The sequence below is a fragment of the Manis javanica genome, chromosome 1, assembly GCF_040802235.1.
Source record: "Manis javanica isolate MJ-LG chromosome 1, MJ_LKY, whole genome shotgun sequence".
NCBI lineage: Eukaryota > Metazoa > Chordata > Mammalia > Pholidota > Manidae > Manis > Manis javanica.
Window position 1 is genome coordinate 48,104,301 of NC_133156.1, and position 19,928 is coordinate 48,124,228.

General features: G+C 37.8%; 1 protein-coding gene across 6 annotated transcripts in view; it reads left to right on the plus strand.

Moving 5' to 3' along the window:
• TENM2 (teneurin transmembrane protein 2) overlaps positions 1 to 19,928 on the plus strand; it is a 1,157,254-nt gene that overhangs the window by 215,583 nt on the left and 921,743 nt on the right. For 5 of the 6 annotated variants that reach the window (XM_073231871.1, XM_073231863.1, XM_073231878.1 and 2 more), the window contains exon 3: positions 18,727 to 18,780. The exons of the other annotated variant lie outside the window; for it this stretch is intronic. The gene's annotated coding sequence lies outside the window, so the exon portion shown is untranslated. The remainder of the gene's footprint in view (positions 1 to 18,726; positions 18,781 to 19,928) is intronic. 6 annotated transcript variants of the gene reach the window in all.

A 19,928-nucleotide genomic window follows, 5' to 3' on the forward strand; every position in this document is an offset into this window, starting at 1 on the left:
ATGAGGAATAATTTGATGCATAAATTCTCAATTCTTGCTAGTCATTTTATGTTGTCTTGGATATTTATGACAAGTAAACATTTATTCTTTGCAATGATATGATTGTTTAAGATAAACTGACATAGTTCGGCGTCTATTTTAATAATTCTAAACTAATAGTAGATGGCTGAGCCTTTAGAAGCTTAGAGTAAAATGCTCTGAGGTACCACATCCTGGGGAGAAAGCAATTGAATGGCCTCATAAATTTGAGCTGCTAACTTAGAAGTGAGAAGTGCTATAAAATAAATAAGTCAGGCATGCACCAAAGAACACTAGAACCACATGGACATAATTAATGTTTTCTTAAGGCATGGAGAATGCATATATTACCCTAGGACTCAGATTGCAAGTCAATTTATTTTGGTATGTTGGCATGAGTTAGAGCTCTTTGAAGGGTTTTCATTTAAGAAGATGTAAAGTTACAGGGATTTTGCTTAGCTTCAGTTAACTGCTTGTCCTCCTAATAACACCAGTGTAGTTCAAGCTAAAGATAATGACTTTCATGTTTTACCATGTATGGGTTTGTCTCTGTTCTTGAGAGATCTCTTGTTCCATAAGTATTACTCCTAATATCCAAATCATGCTAGCATTTGGTGGAACATGTTGCCGCTATCTTACATTTTGGAAGCCATTTCACTTTGCTCTTTCATTCTATTTTGAGTTAGTGGTCAGAATGAAAGCAAAGTTGTTCTATGGAGACTTCTTTCAGCTTTGGGTGAGAGGGAGCACTGAATATAGTAGCTTCTAACTTTCCAGAGGAGTCAACTGGAAGAATTAGGAAGCTCTGCCCCTTCCACATAAATTTCATCATAACTACTTGTTTCTTCTCCTCAGTTTTTAGTGGGCAGTCACACTATTTTGGCACCGTGGGTGAATTGCTGAAGTTTTTTAAATTTCCTTTTCTTTACGTGTAAAATGAGAATAGTAATAGTACCTACTTCATAGCCTAGTATAAGGAATCAATGAGAAAATGTATGTGAAAAGCAGTTTGCTTTCCTGGAATATGAAAAGTACTCAAGAAATGTTAGCTATTCTTAGTAACATTGTTTTAGTCCTCAACTTATATTGACTGAATGATTAAAGTTTCTAATTTAAGGCACCTAATGATTTTTTTATAGTATTTCCTGCTCTTTATGAAACCACTTTTTTTCTCGTGTAATTCACCCAATTCTGTTGAAGTGCCAGAATTTGAAATCCCACGTTGCTAAGGGTCCATGGGTAATGCCAACTGCTAAGGAAAGAAAGAGAGAAAAAAAAGTAGAGTCTGGTTTTCTAGGTAGTGCCTGCTACTAATAAGGCTCAGTAAATACATGCTTATTTCCCTGTATTTAACTATATCAACTCTCAGTGGCCATTGAATTAATATGGCATTCACTCCTATGCAATTAAATTTTTCCTTTGCAGCTTGCTTACCTGGCATATTGTAAGCTTCTAAGGGCTAGGACACCGTGTCTTAATGTCTTAAACTCCATGTAGTGAATAACACAGTGCTATAGATATAATAGGCTCAAATAAAATCAATGGCTGGATTATTTTGTTTATTTCACATGACAACTCCATAAAGTAGGTATTATTGTTACTCTTATTCTTGTTTTACACTTTGGGAAACTGAAGTTTAGAGATGTAAGCTTCTCAGAGATCCTGTAGCCAATAGCAGTTGATAAAGGACTGAAATTGAAATAATTGAAAAGAGTCCATTTCTAACCACCCTGTTAGGCTTCTTCCTAATAGGTCAGATGAATGAATGCATGCATGAAAGAAAGCAGTCATACAGAGTAGTTCTAAATATTAGAGTGCCTGATTAAAAAGAAATAAATTTCCTTTTCTTAAATTAATATTCATTCCTGAACTGCCAAGTATGTTGGCACACTCACTGCCTTTTTAAGTGCTTGCCTCTACATATTTTTTTCTATGAAGTTTGAACAACGTAGTTCATACTTAATTTTGCAACAGCATGTTGAAGAAACACCACAAGCAAAATTGCATGTTAGGCAATATGGGAGAAAACTTAAAAATGAGAATGTATTACCTTCCCTTGAGGGGGCATTCTACTAAACCCAGATTAATAAATAATGCTAAAACAAAGTAGACTGTATGAGTAACAGACACACAAATACCTGTGACAGCTTTGTGGGAAAGAGAGACTTGGGGGAAGGTCTAAGGAGGCCTTTCAGGATTTGAAGGCCTTTAAAATATGTCATTTTAGTTTCTCTTTGGGAATAATATTTTATCAACTGATTTATTTCTTCTTCCAAAGAAGTGTCTTTCTCTTACTTTTGGTTTAGTTCAACCATTTTTCTAGGCCTTTCTAAAAAAAGTAAATCAGTGACTATACTAGGCTTTATGAATATTAAAAAATTATGTCTTTTCAATCAATAGGATACATTTTGTGTAATCATTTGTCAGTTTTACATTGGGCTAACTGAGTATAAGACTCAACAAAATATTATAAATATTTTTATAAGAGTTGGTAAAATTGGTTGGACCATCATCTTTCACTGAGATATACTTGTGGACTCAGAGAATAATCATTTATAATGCATTTGGGCCTAACAGATGCTATAGCCCATACTATGAATTCCCTTAGGAATATATTTATTATTTACAATGCTGTGTTGAAGTGTACTTGGCTCAGGAATGTGTGTTCATCTTTGACCAGTGTGATAATGTAACAAGATCTATTTCTTGCATTCAGTACTAAATTAATAAATTACCCCGTATCCCCAGACTAAAATCCCAGGGACCAGTAGGTGTTTCTCTACACGTAATAGAAAATTATTTATTGTTGCTAGCTTGATGCATAGACTGACTGGCCATGATGACTATAAGATTAGAGTTTGTTTCTCTTCTTGGTAATTCTAATTGCAGCTGACATTACATTGATTATACATTATTATATTATAAATAATATCCATCATAGATAAATAATATATTGACTGATTATGTGCTTATTCACTGTCACTTTGCTAAGAACTTTTACATGCTTTATCTCATTTTCCCCATAGAACCCCATGAGGTAAATTTTATTATCGGTCCCATTTTTACAGATGATAATACAAAGGTGATATGGAAGTTACGTATGCAAAGCCCAAGTTCTTAACCTCTACATTTATACTGCTTTCCCACTACAGCTCTCCGTTCTCATACTTTCAGACATTTATGCCTCACTGGAACCCCAAGTTTTGTTGATTTGAACCCGTAGAGAAGATTACTTTGAGCTTTCTGGCTTTACAAGCAGGAAGAATGTATTAGGGTGGAGTAGATGAGAGAGGAGAGAAGCAGTTCAACTACAGGGCTTTCCTTGAAAAGCTTCCACAGATCAACAGACCTGCGGCTGTAGCTCCAGTTAAAAGGATTCTTTTCTCACCAAGAGCTGTGGTGGGGACAGCAGCTCTTCTCTCAGGTCCCATTCATTAGTAGTCAAAGTTTACATTGTGCTCAGCAAAACAGTCAGAGAAAATAAATGTGCCACACAGATGGGCCCATAGAAAATCTACTTGATGTGTTCTCGAAAACTCATAGCTAAATGACTTTGAAGAGATGGGGGTTATTGTGTCCATGATTAAAATGAGGTGTGGCATGAATCTTTCAGATACAACACTTCCCTTGTAGAGCTTTTTAAGACTGATAAGGTGCAAAGTGGTAGCTGGCCTCTGGCTCATGGCTGTACCATGGCTTATTGAACCATTCCCTGGATGATGAAGTACATTTCAAGTGTATTTGCCTTATACAAAGTTAAACTTGACGAACTGTATAAAATAAATCCGCTTCATTTTATATAAGCTGAAACCTTTCATTTAATAATATTTCAGCTTGGATTTTCAAAAGGTAGAATAATTGCACCAATATTTCATTGGGCCACCTATACCATTCACACCAGATATTTTCTAAGTTGCTTGTCAAAAATGCACTCTACCCCATTCATATATAGAGGTAGAAACCAGGAATCTTTGCTTTTAACAAGTATCCCAGGTTATTCCTCTGACTAGTGTTATCACTTTTTATGTGAACTTGAAATAGTACAATTTTAATATATTAGAACAAAATGTATATTCCATGCAATATTTGAAGCAATGTGATTCCCTCAAATTATAAAAAATTACAGTTGAGTTTTGCAATTTTAAAGCTGGCAGATCAGATAAATTATAAATGTTATCATCAGCAATGCTAGTTTAGTTGGTAATTTCAAATATTTATTGTTTTATATCATGAACCACATCACTTTTCACATACAAATGTTGGTGATTTTTGTTACATCATTATTCACTGTTGCTGTATATTTTGTATATTATAACCAGGCCATTCAGGTATTCATTAAATGGGAATACTGTCACTCATGTTGAAAAATGCTAATCACCAATATTGAAAAAGAGGTACATGTAATAATAATTTTGTGAAGAAGATATATTAACCACCAATGTGCCCCATATTGTTAATCTGGAATAATGCCCTTTATAAAGTATTAGAAACAATACTGAGAAACTTTAAAGTGGAAATAGAACAAACCTATACTACTAATGATTTCAGATCCATAGTCCTATGGGAAAATTTACCTTGAATTGTGTGAGTTTTGAATTATGTGGGGCATTCAGGAATTTCAGTTTGCATAAAAATGAGCCCCTGGTGGATAAGAGTTTGAAAACCACTGCGAAACTGGTGACCAATTTTTCTTGCTAAATTGTCCACTGTTGGCCATTTTTATAAGGATTAATTATTTGGACAGAATGGAATAATAGGCCTACTATTCTAGCAAACAAACATCAGAATAAAGGGATGCAAGACCGTAATAAGGATAACCTCAGGAGGAAAATTCACATGATAGTCTTAGGGAGATTCACTCACACTGGCGTCTCTGTAGATGCCGTGGTGGACAAAGCTGTGGCCGTGAAGCAGTGGTGTGCTGGCAAATCTTTAAAACTGAACCTGGGATTGAGGGAGTCCTGATTTATAGAATTTTCCAATTTTATAGTGGAAATACTTCCACGGTGACCAACCTCAAGCTACCAACCTGATGTCAGTCATCTCACTCAACTCCTGAAAAATGAACGATGAGCATTTCTGAGCTGGTGCCAGCTGGCTGCAACCTACCATTCCCGGAAGGAGTCTCTGTGCATGAGAAAACTAGATAGTGAGTCCCTAGTGATCTAGAAGCAAATTAACCCTTCGGTGGGCTAATAAAAGTTATAATTCACTATAATTCACTACCTTCCCTATTTCTTATATTTCAGAAACACAAAATATAAGACTCTCTCCTTTCTTTTCTTGGCCAGCTTTGTTCTTTGTCTATACATCAATACTTCTGTCACAGTATTCTATTTGGGTATGTAACCAATATTCTGCAACTATCTTTATTCCCCTAAGAACAGAAGAAAAATGTGAGTGGGGCTTCCAGTTAATAGACTTGACATTCTGATTTGATTAGCAGTGATGGCCCTAGGTCCGCTAGGAGATTGGCATTAGGTCACATACAGCAGAGGAGGGAGAATAATAAGATAGATGCCCTGGAGTTGCCTTGCAACTAATTCACCTGTCTCTGTAGACACAGAATTTAGCTGGGGGCCTTTCTCCATGCCGCCCTGTCCTCTTGGTCCAGCAGCACCTTTGTCGCCCTCCCTTTCTCCTTTTCCCTCCCCTGGCTGTTCTCCTGGTCTGAATTTTGATACTTACCATCCATTCAGAATATATATTTCCTGCTAATTTTTTAGATTATTTATACAGTTCTGTCTAGGAATGTTTCATCTTCTACAATAAGGTGGAGCAGAGAGGTGCTGCCTTCCTGGGAAATTCCTTACCTCCCTTACATCTCCACATCCACTGATGGGCCAAACCACTTTCTATGTATTAACTGTTTTTTTCTTCGTATCAATACTCCCTTCCTTTTCTATTACTTGGTAGTATTCTATGTATAGATATACCAAGTTGGTTTATTGTTTATCTCCTTCTTAACAGCTTTATTGATAGAAAAAGTTACATGCCATAAAGTTCACCTGTTTAATGTGTACAATTCAGTGATATCTGTAGAGTGTATCTACTGAGTGCTGCATCCATCACCATAATCTACCTTAAGAACCCTTTTTATCACCTCAAAAAGAAAACTTATACCCATTAGCTTTCAAAGCAGTCATAAAGATAGGCCCAGTATTACTTTGCTTAATGATAGGAATAAAACAGAGATTCAACAGCTTGCTCGATGTCACACGTCTGGTTAAGGGCAGAGCCAGAAGGTGGACACATCCAAAGCCTCCACTCAGAACTAGGTCCAGCTTTGTTCTCTGTCTATACATCAGTACCTCTGTCACAGTATTCTATTTGTTCCTTTCACTCTGTGGGATGGATTTCAGGTTGCAAAAAAAGTAAATGGATAGATTTTATTTCCCCTGCCATCATTTATGGGAAAAGAACTTCAGTAGGAGAAAGAAGGAACAGAGGCAATTCTCAGTCTTTCTGCCTCCACGGAAGGCTTTCCCCGGCCCTCTGCATCACTTTGTCCAGGGTGCTATACCCCCTTTTGAAAGTCTGATACTTCTATTCTTCCTTGTCTATCTGCTGTTCTGGCTTTCCCTTCTACAGTACAGTAACCTTGAGGATGAGGATAAAAAATTATGCCTCTTTGTTTCCTTCCTCATGCCTACTGCTATAGTTAGCCTATATATTAGGTCTTCATAGATATTTGAAACGAATGAAGGAATCATTTCTGCTAATGGTACAATATGATGTCTAGGTACAGGTATTCTAGATTTTTTCATCATTAAAAGGTTACTGGTGGAAGATTCCTAAAATTTACATATTCATGATGTAACAGATAACAGAAAAATACGGTTTGTTTTATCTAACTAATGCATTTTCTGGTAAATTATTGGTATTACTTAGTTTTGTCATTTAAAAATGCATAACAGAAACACTTAGATTTATCCTATTTTAGGTTCTTTTTGAAAACCCTGACCTTCAAGTGGTAAAGGTTTTGTCATGACTTCTTAATGAATTTCTAAGAAAGAACCATAAATCCTAATGTACTTTACTCATAATTATACATTATGATTATGTTTAGAAAGTAGGTGGCCTGATACAAATTCTAGGGAAATCCTTTGGAGTTTTAATAACACAGCACTGCCACCTAGCATCAACCACACAGGTTTTGTGTTTCTTTTTCCTCTAATTGAGGTTTCTCTGTATTTAAAATACTATTAAAGGGATCAGTCTGCAATCTTTTAAGAAGCCTGGACCAAGATTACTTCAGGAAGTGTTCGCGGCAGCTTCCAACCACCATTGTTTACTTGAAAACCTTTGTGATTGGGAGTGAATTGGTGTCAGTGAGGAAAGGGGCTGTGAAATCTGCTGAAGAGTTTCAAATGTCAGGGTTGCATATTCATGAATTGTGGACACCTGTGGCCGCACAGTCTTCTGCAGATTCCCGGTGCCGCAGTCCTCACAAGGCCGCTGAAGGTGCTTCCCAAATGGCATCGTTGTTTATTTGCATATAAATAAATATTTAAAGACAAGAGTGGGAAGTGGGGAACAAACACACATAAGGGTATTTTAGGGGAGAAAAAAGAAAACTCCACCCTCCTTAGGAGACGGCTGGCTTGAGCCAACACTTCAGGGAGCTAATGATTCCCATTTGAATCTGAATCCCTTTGGCTGACGGTGCGGTTGAGCAGATTCCCTCTACCAGCCGAGGAAGCCGGCTACGGGGAAAAACTGGACACATTAAGTCCTCTCTGCCATTTGTCTTGGGTGTCCCGCAATGTGGTGAACAGTGTGGTTGCCAGGCCCCAGATCTCAGTCTTCTCAGTTCCCAAACTGTGCTTAAAAAAACACATGAAAACACATCAATAGTATTTAAGAAGGGGAAAAAAAACATCACGGTTAGATTGATGCTTTATGTAATGAGCCCTTTATGAGATGTAATGCCAACTGTTAATCAATAGACATGCCAGAACTCCCTCTAATACAACCTTGTAGAGTTTTTTTAAAATTAATCCTTATTAAAAATATTGACTTGCTGTGACTTGCTGGGGTCGCTCCTGGCTCCGTGTTTTATCCTAATTAGGAGGTTACGCTACACTGCTTAGGCTGCAGATAATAATGTAATGATTATTGTCTTAAAACCTGAGAATCAATATAAGATACTATCAAATTGTGCCAAGTGTCACAATTATGAAAATCACTCAAGATTTTATAAGATTTCCAAGAGCGTGATCTTTTCCCGTCTTAGACTTTTTCCTGTTGCTTATTTCTGCAAATTTTCTCAGGATTGAAGAGGTTCAAAAGTTTTTTTTTCAGAAGGGTTTTCTCACATGTCTGCATTTCAGCATGACATATTTCAAGGAAGCTTCCACCTTCCTTGATGCAGTTTTTTTAAAGAATTCTCTCTCCCCAACACCCCATATCTCAAAAGACAGTTGTGCCTTAATGGCAAAAGTTCTAGCATGAAAGGAAAATTAGAGCACCCTGAGATTTTTACTAAGGGGTGCCGCTAATTGAAAGACACTTGAGAAAGAAAGAAAAATAAATGAATAAAAGCGAGAGAATAGGGTTTTGCCTTTCCAAGACACTCTGTGCATAAGAGTTGGGAAAGATGTAATAGTAGCAGGTAAGTTGTATATAGTACTTCCTTAAACAAACTGGACATTGTTCTAAGTTTTACACGCGCTCATTTAATATTCACTATAGTCTCAGAAGGGTCGCACGATTATTATCCCTATTGTACAGAAGAGGCGGCTGAGGCATGGAGAGTTCCAACTGACTTGTCCAGAGTCATCTGGGAAGTGGCAGCGTGAGGATTATGAAGCCCAACTTCTGGCTTTCCTGTCTGTCTGTGCTATCAACCCCTGTGATCCGTGAGACCTTCTGTCAGGAACTGCCTCCTCATCTTGCCATTGAGGAAGTTGGGTGGAGCTCAGCAAATTTGAATGACTTAGTCTCCCCGATAGCAAACTGCTGGGTATACCATGTTCACAGAGACTATAAATCCTGATCCCGTCCAGCCTCCTTTATCCCCGAGGGAGCCCAGAGCAGGGGCGGCAGGCAGTGTTGTGCAAAGCCAGTGAGTGTCAGCCTCCTGAATCACTCTGGTGTCCGGCTTCCCAGTCTCCCCCTGCCCAGCTCTTCACACGACCATTGTGCCTATAAAAACGGGGAGGGGTGCTAATGAGAGGGAGCCCCACTGTTTTGCTCTGTGTTTGTGAATAAGGAAAATGTTTTCCTTCTATAGCCTCTTTAAAGACAATTAAACATTAGCTTTTGTCGGATGCTAAATTATGAGTGAATTTAGTTTAAAGTATGTGAACCATGCACCCTTTGAAATTTGCCTGAAAAGGCTCATTATAAAACTAATGCTAGGAAAAAGCACTCCCTTTCAGATTAGGGAAAGCACCTGAATAGTTTTCATAAGTGGCTGCGCATCATTTGAAAGCATTCTAGTGTTGCCTGACCCGCTTTCAACATACCTTTCAACTAGGAAATTTCACATTCAGCATATCTGTAGTTCTACAAGACTTTCAATAATATTTAAATTGGTTAACTGTATTTCTTTTATATCTGTTTTAATGCTTTTATTGATTTGAGGTAGATAAACTTGATTGTGCATGAAATCTTATTTTTCCACACAAAGGAGATGTGATTTGAGTGTATACGAGGAGAACGGTACCTCTAAATCAGGCCAGACCTCTGAAATGCAAGGGTCAGATAGAAGTTTCTTGAAGCCTTTGAACTGTACTGGCACTGACTCCAGTGTTTATTTCCCCAAAAATCAGTGTTGTGAAAGAGCCCCTGGATGCCATCTCTTTATTAAGGCTCATGGGAAAAAAAGATTCATCGAGTTTCAGTATGAGAAATACAAGTGCTTCTCTTTAAAACCCAGGTTTTGTGGGGAGTGTTTTTGGTAGTTAATAGATACTATGATTCTTATAGTTAATACTATTAGACTTCTTTATTTTTTAGTCACAAGAAGCTAAGAACCAAATTTGTGGACATTTAAACTACTGTAGAAGAACATAGGTGATATAAAATTTTAAAAAATTTTAAAGACTGTGAATTTTATTAGCCAAACCAATGGTATAGCTCATTTTACTCTACTGTACATAAATATAAATCAAATTAGATTACTGCTTCTACTTGTGAAGTAAGAATCGAGGTATGCACAGGAAGCTCTGAGCTGCATGAGGGGCACTGGAGAGCTTCTGCATCGTATATAGAGCATGTCATGCAAGTAGGTCATGGAAGCTCTACAGAACTGGGTTCAGATCTCAACTGTGCCACACGTTAACCCTGTTACCTTTGGCAAATTACAACAACTCTTGGAGCCTCAATTTCTTTATATGAACAATGGGGATGATAATTCTAATCTCACATGAGAAACTCTGCTATGGCTCTTCATTGAACGTCTTCTGCATGTCACAGTTTTGACAAGGGCTTAAGGATATAGCGCAGTCCAGATGGGCAAGATTTCTACCTTCCTGAGGCTTACAGTCTAGTGGTGGGAATGAATTGGTCATACAAAAGTGAAGGCAAGTGCCTGTAAGCACGTTGGTAAATCATAAGCACACAATAAATGACCAGATACAGCAAATGAAGAGAATGTTTTAGAGTTAGTGATGTATTTTATTTTGCACCTTATGCCTAGGACTGAGCTTAGTAGGATGAGGGCTATGAAAACAGAACCACCATGGCACTCATGTGCAAAAGTGAGGAGTCTCATGTGCATGGATCAAACTGCAGATAATTATTTTCCATTGATTCATAAGAGATCAAGTTTTCCTCTTCAATCTCTGTGCTCGTATTATTAAGGATTCCAAGGAAAAACAAATAGTTGCAATTAGCAAGCATTTTATTCATTAAAAAAAAGTGTGACATTCTCACATTTAATTTTAGCAACAATGCTAAACAAAATAATGAAATAGAATAAAACAATAATATTGCATGTGAGGAATGTATTTATTCAAGACCATGCAAGCAGGGAGTGATGGGAGGCACAAATTCAGTTATCTAGGAATCTTCTGCTCTGTAATGTGTGTCTTTAATGCATCCAAATTCTGTACTTTTGGTTTAATCTCTCAGATTAAATGTACCCATTAAAGAGACATAGCCCACATGACTAGACATTGTAGTTAAGTTGAAGGCAACCATCCGTACTAGACTACTATTTGAAAACCTGGTAAGAACAGTAAACACATCAGAACGTCTGTTGAAATTTCAGATTTCAGGAAAAATTCGGCGCAGAGCTCAACTCAAGGAAATTTTGGGTTATACAATAAACACTGCTTATTTCAATGTAAAAGCCAACTAAGAAGTGTTCTGAGGGCAAAAAAAAAATGGGCATAATCTAAAAGAACCTCTTCCCAGTTGCCATTGAAGATGGGATGGCATCTCAAACATGTGTCTTAATTTGGGTTTTTGTTTTTAGTAAAAAACAAAAAACCAAAAAACAAAACTATCCCTTTAGACAGATGATGTTCAAACAAATGAGTCTACTCTTAATTAGTAATAGAGAATTTTGACATGCCAGGCTCTCATGTTTGAAGACACTCTTAACTTTTATAAAGCATTATCAAAAAGGCAGCCAGAAGAAATAATATTTATGGAAGACTATCTGAAGGACAGTTATTCTCTAATATTTGCCTTCTCAGTAATTGCAATTTAGGTTAATTGTAGCATGTTTTGAGAAATTTTCTTTTGTCATCATGCTAGCAGAATACACTGATGGAAACTTTAAGAAATAGTGGGAGAAAATGCATTATTGTTTGTAACAATGACTCAGTGGGAGGTGTTGTCTATTACCTAAATGTTTTCCTCTGTATAAAGATCCATCTGTGCCTGGAAAAATGAACTGCTTTTATTTTATGGACTGCATAGCACCCATACAGTTTCTCTCTGTGCTTTGGCTGCTAGGAAATATAGACTTAAATAAATCCATGGACTACCTTAATCCTCTGACTGGACACTGTGGATCCCAGTGTGCAAACATTCTCCTCATGCCTTTTTGTCATTATTTATTTTCCACACTTACATTTCTTCAGCTTCAAGTCCCTCAACATTTATTTTATTCTAAAAACTTTTGAAAGCTGCTTCAAATCTTTTGTAATACAATGTGAGAAATGAAGAAATTTGTGGATACGTAGACACATAGCCATTATAGCCATTGATCTTTCTTTCCTATCCCTGTACTATAAATAATTTCATGTATGATTTAAATAAAATGTAATGTCTGGAGAAAGCTTAGAAAAGGGAAAAATAAGGCTAGATATTGGAAAAAATCATCTCTGAGTAAGATTTTCAGTGTCTTTCAAACCTGATTGCACATCAGAATTATCAGTAGAAACTTTTTAAAAAGAGATTATTGGATCCTATCTCACATCCTATCCTATATTCTGATAATTCAAATCTTGGGTGGGGCCCTGGCATCTTCATTTTATAAAGCTTTGGAGGCAATGTTGGTATAAATCCAGGATGGAGAAGATGGAGAACCACTGACAAAAGTGTTAACTGACTAAGAACCTGCAAGAAAAATAAAATATGCACAGAAATATAATGTGAATTAGTTCAGCAGGTGATGACCAGCTTGTTTGGACCCATAGAAAACTGTTTAAAATTTACCAAACATACCCTAGGTTCTGCAGAATACAGAGCTCTTATGGTAGGTTATGGCAGAGACTTTTCAGGTTGCCTCAGTGTTACAGGACAAACTGAATGCTGTCTCTCCTTTATTGCATCATCACTACCATCATCCAAAAATGCATGACGACAACCTGCTCTAGCAGAGCCCTTTGCTATGTGCTGGAGATAGAAAGTGCTCGCAGGTAGCGCCCTGACTGTCAAGGAGAGTCAGCTACTTGGACAGACAGGACATGTGCATAAAAAGATAATTAAAGATGCCTGTTAGCATATGCTAAGTGCCAAATCAGTAGCAGCAAGAATAAATATTCTCTGAGTTCGAGGAGGAAGCACGTCACTGTGGGCTCTGAGGTTGGAAGCCTGATAGAGAATGTGCAGTGTAAAAGCCTGACCTTGCTGTTTGTGTAAGAATTAGATAAATATTTTTCTAAGTCAGTATAACTGCAGCTGGCTGCCTGCTCATGCAGATTTACAAAACTTTATTTTAAAATAGAAGGCCATATCATTGTATATATAATTACGGGTTTTCGCAGAATAACATTCCCTCCTCTTTTCTTTCCTTTCTTTTTTTTTCAGTTTTTAAAGCTCAATGTCTAAAACTATCAAGCAGGAAACCACTTGGAAATAAATATTGTAGGGAGGGCATAAAGCCCTGACCCATCTATAAAATTACATGCATTAATGAAGAGGGTCAGCATTTTCCACTAGGATTTCAGCCGTGCCTTGGGTTGACTACTGTTTATCAGAGAGTTTATTGTATTTCAGCCTGAAAGCAAATCTGCTTTATTACAATTAAGGAGAGTGAAATTGTGCTTAACAATTTTTTCCATTATAAAAATAAGAAAATGCTTGTTAACATACAATGCATTCACGTAATGTGATAAGAAAGCACTTGATTTCATTTTCCCTCCTATGTATAAAAAGCATTTAGGAGGAATTGTTTTTATGGTGACTCAACAGAAAATATCTCATCCAAGATTGAAAGCTGGCATCAGTGAGTATGAGAAGGAAGCATAATTTCTAAAAAAAAATTTATTTACTCTATAGGACTCTCTATGTGTGTATGACAGCCTGATACAGAGGACATGATTTATAGAGTGATCTGAAAATTAATAAACAATTATGTCAGGAAGTGAAATGGTGCATTAAAAAAAAAAAACCTGATGTTTTTTTGTGAGCATGGGTAAAAATCCATGAAAACACTCAAGAATGCCCAGATGCTTTCTATCAAGCGAGTAAAGAGCACTTTAAAATTTCTCTGATAGAACTTGGTACAGAGAAAATAGCATTGGTTTAACTTTAATAAGTGGAGAGTTAGAAATAACACAGGAGACCGGTCCCCTAGAGCCACTAACTCTAGCTCTGTCTTTGCGTATCCAGATGAAACATGAAGAATTCAGTCCATAATGAGTCCTCACGTGCAGGCTAAGGGCAAACAGATCCAATTTTTAAAAATCTTTTTTCAAACAGAAGCTCCTTCTTTCTCTTCCTCTAGCTTTGGACTCACCTTTTTCTCACTCTTCTTCTAACTCCCAGAGCTAAAGGACGTCATCTTGGTATCAGTGAAGAGCATGTCCTTGAGGCGAGGAGGTTTTGAAGGTTCAACAATTGAGACATTTTTGTCATCACTGTTTAAAGGCCAGGCTATAGTTTTTTTCATGATGACTCTGCTGTGCACAGACAAAACAGGTCCACATACCATTTTGAAGCAAAAATCAATAAAAACCCATTTTTTAGAAGCCAGGCTACTTGAAGAGACCACCTTGAAGATGCCAGACTCTTCCCGGACTCTGCATGTCACAACATGGGGCTCTTGTGAAACATGGTTATTCCATAAACGTAGCAGGAGAGATTGATTATATTTAGCAGAAGTGGGTCCCTGATACACTTTAAAACAAATAGGTATTTGAAGACTTACGTCACAATGTCTAAAAACTAAGCACTGTGGCTTGCCCTTCATCGTGGATGGCGAGATTATAAAGAAAGGAAGAGAGAATGAAACAAGATGGTGGTGAAGGTGACATTTGCCCCTTCCTCCATTTGCATCTGTTTAAACATACTCTACACTCTTCGCTCTCGACCTTTCAGAGCTTTTGATCTATTACCACTTCTAAATATGCCCGTCCTGCCAGCCCTGTCCATGACAACCTTGCTTCCTGCCAACCTGCCTGTTGGGTTGCCAGGACTGCCTTAACAAACCACCACACTCTGGGTGGCCTAGACAACAAAAGTTTATTTCCTCATGGTCTGGAGTCTAAAAAGCCAAGATCAAGGTGTCAACAGGGTGTGTGTCTTTTGAAGTCTCTTCTCCCTGGCTCATAGGCGTCATTGTCTCTGTATGTCTTCATGCGGTCTTCCCTGTGTGCATGTCTGCGTCTTAATCTCCTCCTCTTATAAGGATACCAGTCATACTGGATTAGGGCCCACTCCAGGGATCCCATCTTACCTTATTTCCTTAAGGATCCTATATCCAGACATAGTCACATTCAGAAGTACCAGTGGCTAGGATTCCAACACATGAATTTGAGGGAGCACAGTTCAGCCCAGAGCACTCCACTCTCTTGCCCTCCAAAATCCATCTCTTCTTGCATGCACTGCCCACCCACTTCCACCATTTGGAGTCCTTTAAGTGCAGAAAACAGAATACAGCTAAATATGGCTTTAGTATAAAAAGGAAACTCTTGACTCACACAAATGAAAAGTTTGAGGTAGATTTATCACAGCTTCAGGTGCAGCTGTATCCAGAAACTCTAATGACTTTTTTTTTCTCTATCAGGTATTGGTTTCACTCTCCATCTGTCAGTTCTGCTCTCCTCTGCAATTGCCCCATTCTTGGACAGGCTCTCCCTAATGGTTACAGTATGGCTGCCAACTGCTCCAAATTACAGCCTAGCTTTGGCAATACCAGCAGAAAGAGATACTGCTGCTATCTCACTTCCTTTAATAAAGGCCCCAAATTCAAGTGTCATTGTCTTGCTGAAGTTTCTTTCAATTTACCAAGCCAATAACTGTGGTCAGAGCAATGGGGTGCCCTGATATGTGAGCCCTGGGTTATGTGTAGCCCTTAGTTAAGACTGGAGTGAATGACATCAAATAAGAGTAAAGGAGAGGTGGAATCCCTCAGAAAATTGAGGTTGCTTTTATTAGAGCCAGGAGGAAGAACTGCTAAATAGGCAAGATTAGGATATTCATTCCACCAGCCCTCCTCCCTCTACCTCACAAGCTCCCAGTTATCTCTCACATCTCCACTCAGGTATCTCCACCTCCCTGACATCTCCTTTGAATCTCTTCAGCAGAGAAAGCACCACATGGCATCTTGTCCACACCTTAATTATTACATGAACTTTTGGCATGCTTTCCTTTTTCTTTGGGAAATGGGATCTGTGAAAGGAAGAGACTCATCCTTTTTTACTTAATACATCTAATGCCAAGAAAATGCTTGACATGTAGGAGTCGTATCTCTGCATATGTGAGCATGTGCACATATGTGTTTTAAGCTGCTCAACTCAGTGAACTACAAGTTATGGAAGTCATTTCCTTCACATGAAGCTATTGTAATTCCTAGTATAAACCACAGGAATGAGCCTGTCTGACAAGATCTGGAAGACCCTGGAGGTATAATAATCAAATGGCTCCATTGTCAGAAGAGGATTTATGACAGGACTGAAGCTAAATGTTCTTAGGCAACTTACATTCTGTCTCCAGGCCCCGTTTTCCCTATTTCTAAAACAATCTAATGTTTGGGTTAAATTTTAGAAGTCTTCCGAGATCCTTTGAAGAACTCCGTTTGATGATTCTGTGGTGATAGCGTGATAGAGCCGAAGGCATGCAGGAGGACTGAATTGAGTAATGTGCATGGGGCAGGGATTGAGTGGTCCATGTTCTTGATCTAGGCAAGCAAGTTCTAGAATTTGGAAAGGTCACCAGAGTCCTAAGAATATCCACTAGATGGATCGACATGTGTCAAAGGAAATGAGAGAAACTTTTTGCCTTTTGTCCCTTTCCATATCACTGGCTGACTGGTGTTATGTCTCTCCTACTTAGCCACCTTCTACTTGTATAGTCTTTTTTTCTCAATCCAAATGCAGTAATGCCTTGATCCACTTAGTCTGAGTCTTCTCTGTTCTTTCTCTGCCCTAAGTAAACTTTATCTAAGATTAACGTCTGCATTCCAGAAACCTCTCCTCCTAGGACAGATGGCATTGTGGCAGAATAGTAAATTTTCCTTGCTATTCCCGAGATTTTCCTCAATCAACAAATACCTTGTGAGAAACTAGGAACTCTGTTTATCAGGCCATAAACTCTTAACGGTATGTAATTTTAGATCAATGAGTTTCTAGGCCTATGATTGGATAAACCAGTATGTCCACTTCATCATTTCATGACCCTTATCCATGTGCCTGTCACATGGTAGACATTCAATAAATGAAAATTTTAGTAACTGAATAAGTAAATACATAGTTGCCATTGGGGATATCATATTTCATCAATTTTAAGAAATGCTTTTTTCATTTTTAATATCTCTAAAACAATTGATGGCAGCATTCAATCACTGTTTACCAATGACCATGGTAGTGAAATGGTCATTGTCTACACATGGTGAAACCTTTGATCAAGTCATGTGCATTATTAGTAATAAATGTTGAATTTAATTTTGTTTGCATTTAAATCAGCAACTTGGCATTTCATTTAATAAACATTTAAAGAAGGGATATTTGCCCTTGTTGTCTGATAACTTTCCATTTAACCTTCTTCTAAAATCAAGAAAGCATCAATAACAAAACTTATAGGATGAATGTCAACAGCTTGGAAAAAAAATCACCAAAACAATAGCTGAACACTATTTCAGGAAATGCTGCATCATCAGCTCTTCAACAGAGAGGATTTTCTTGTGTGGAAAAACAAAGACTTAACAACTTCTAGTCAAAAAAAATGTTTGAAGAGTTGGATTCTGAATATGAAATAATATTAGGAATTTATTTTGCTTATGTTTTCCGTAAAATGATTATACAATAATAATCTATATCTAAGTAAGTCTTAGGAGCTCTTTCAAGAAGTTCAAAACAAATTTAAATGTTAAAACATTAGTGTAATTTGCCATCACTTTTTATTACTTACTCATTTTCAAAGTAATAGCATATCATACAATCAATAGATTTTTAGGTCCTATGAAATAAGTTAATATCTTTACAAGAAATATTTTAGGGCCAAGGACCTAGTTATCATCCCTTGAATTTAGCCATATATTTCCTGCTTCTTTCTAAGGATAAATTAAGTTACTGTCCATGAAGATAGGCTTGGCTTAAACCTAAGAGAGAGATTCTCCAAAGTTAGACATAAATTAGCTATTAAGAGAGACTGTGAGTTATTCAGCCTCTGAGATTGACAAAGAGAATTTTTTTCTGTGCCAGTGATGGTCAGGTCCTGGCTATGTTTGCATGTGCACAGCAGCTGCCTTTCTAGGGTGTCCACTTTTGTGGAACGACTAGGTGAGCTGGCCTTCCCTCCAGATTTCCTCTGTTCAGGAAAGAGAGCAAGTGAGATGGTAGGAACTGGGACTTCACAGATTGTCTTAACATATCAGAAGCCTGTGAAGAATGAAAAATAGTCAAGTTGTTTAGACTCTCACTCCACTGATCAGAAAAAGATGTTCTTGATCACAGATAAAATTGCTTCGGTTTCTCTTTTAGAAAACATGAGGCAGCTATTTGCTAATGACCAAATATTCTTTGAGAGAAACTTCTTGTGGTGGGGGGGCAATGTGCATTATATTGAGGTATATAAAATGTAATTAGACAACATTAATTGCCTACGTGGTTCATAAAAGAACAATGCCTTTATGTGCCTGAGTCTATAGGTCTTCCTACAAGCAGATGACATAAACCCCAGAGAAACCGAATCTGAGTCATTTTCCTTTCAAAATGAATATAAAAGGATCTGGTATCATCAAGGCACCTTTGAAGAGTGTCTTATCATGTTCATGTACCTAACCATAAGTGACAATGTAGAATGCTGCAGCTAATAGACACTTTCATTTATTCTCTAATTTGGACTGTTCTGATTATTCTTCTGTAGACTGATGGAGCAGTTTGTCGGAGCACCATTTTGAACCAGAGAGCTTCAGTTCAGGTCAGGACACAAGAATCACATTTCAGACTCTAAACTATGTTATGCAGTATTTTTCTGGTTTTGTCTCTCCTGCCAAGAACTTGCTTTCTCCTTTGCCTCACTGCTGTTCTCCCTTAGGCATACAGTTCAGGCACCATTTCCCCAAGACTCCTTACCTAGCATGCCTCCATTTATTTTGGGTTACATTGTTGCTGCAGTGCCAGTACATGTACTTACATTTGCCTCAGAATCAGTCAGCCTGTGTGGTGCCTTCTATTAGTCCGACATCCCCACCAGAAGTTTCTTGGCAGACGTGCCACCTGGACCCGCTGCTAGGACACTGCCTCATTAGTAAACAGTAACACGGTTGAGAAATGCATGTAAACTTGTATTCTTGGGTGAATAAATGAACATACCCTTGATATTTCTTATTGGAGTTTTACTGAAGCATCCCTAAAAATGCTTTTTCACCAGCTCTTATTTTCTTGTACTGGAACTTCCCTTACAAACTATTGTACTGATGCTATTGAACAATATCACCAGCATCATTCCTCAGGATAGATAATTAAGTGACTTTGGTAGGTGGCCACCTCCCCCTCCCCTGTTTGTCTCTGCATATACATATCTTCATTCTTTCTAACTATTACCCATTCCTTAAGATATAATACTTGGCTACCTGTTGTTGCTTGATTCCTCCCATTGTAATTTTTTAATGGTATTACTCCTTCAGTGAACTTTTCCATTTTCTTGGTTTTACTTCCCAAGCTCTTGCCTCCTGTGTATCAGTTAAAAAGTTGTTGGTAAAAAAAAGAAAAAGAAAGTGAGAACAGACAATCCTACTGTAAATAGCTTCACAGTTTTATGGGGTTAGAACAGGAGAGAGCAGAGTTCGGGGACTTCAGGTTTTGTCTACCCAGCCATTTATGATGTAATTAGGGAGCCACGGTTTTTTCTAGCTTTTGGTTTTGTTACCTATGCATTGGCTTTATCCCAAGCATGGCTTTCCTTTGGCTGTGCACTGAATAATCAACAGGAGCAATTAGGGCTTTCTGCTTCCTCCTTCGTTGTCAGCAGGAGAGCAGGTACATCTCTTTTTATTACTCTTAGAACAAGAAAAAATCTTCCTGTATGTTCAAAGAAACTTTCTCCTCATGTCTCCTTGCATTGGT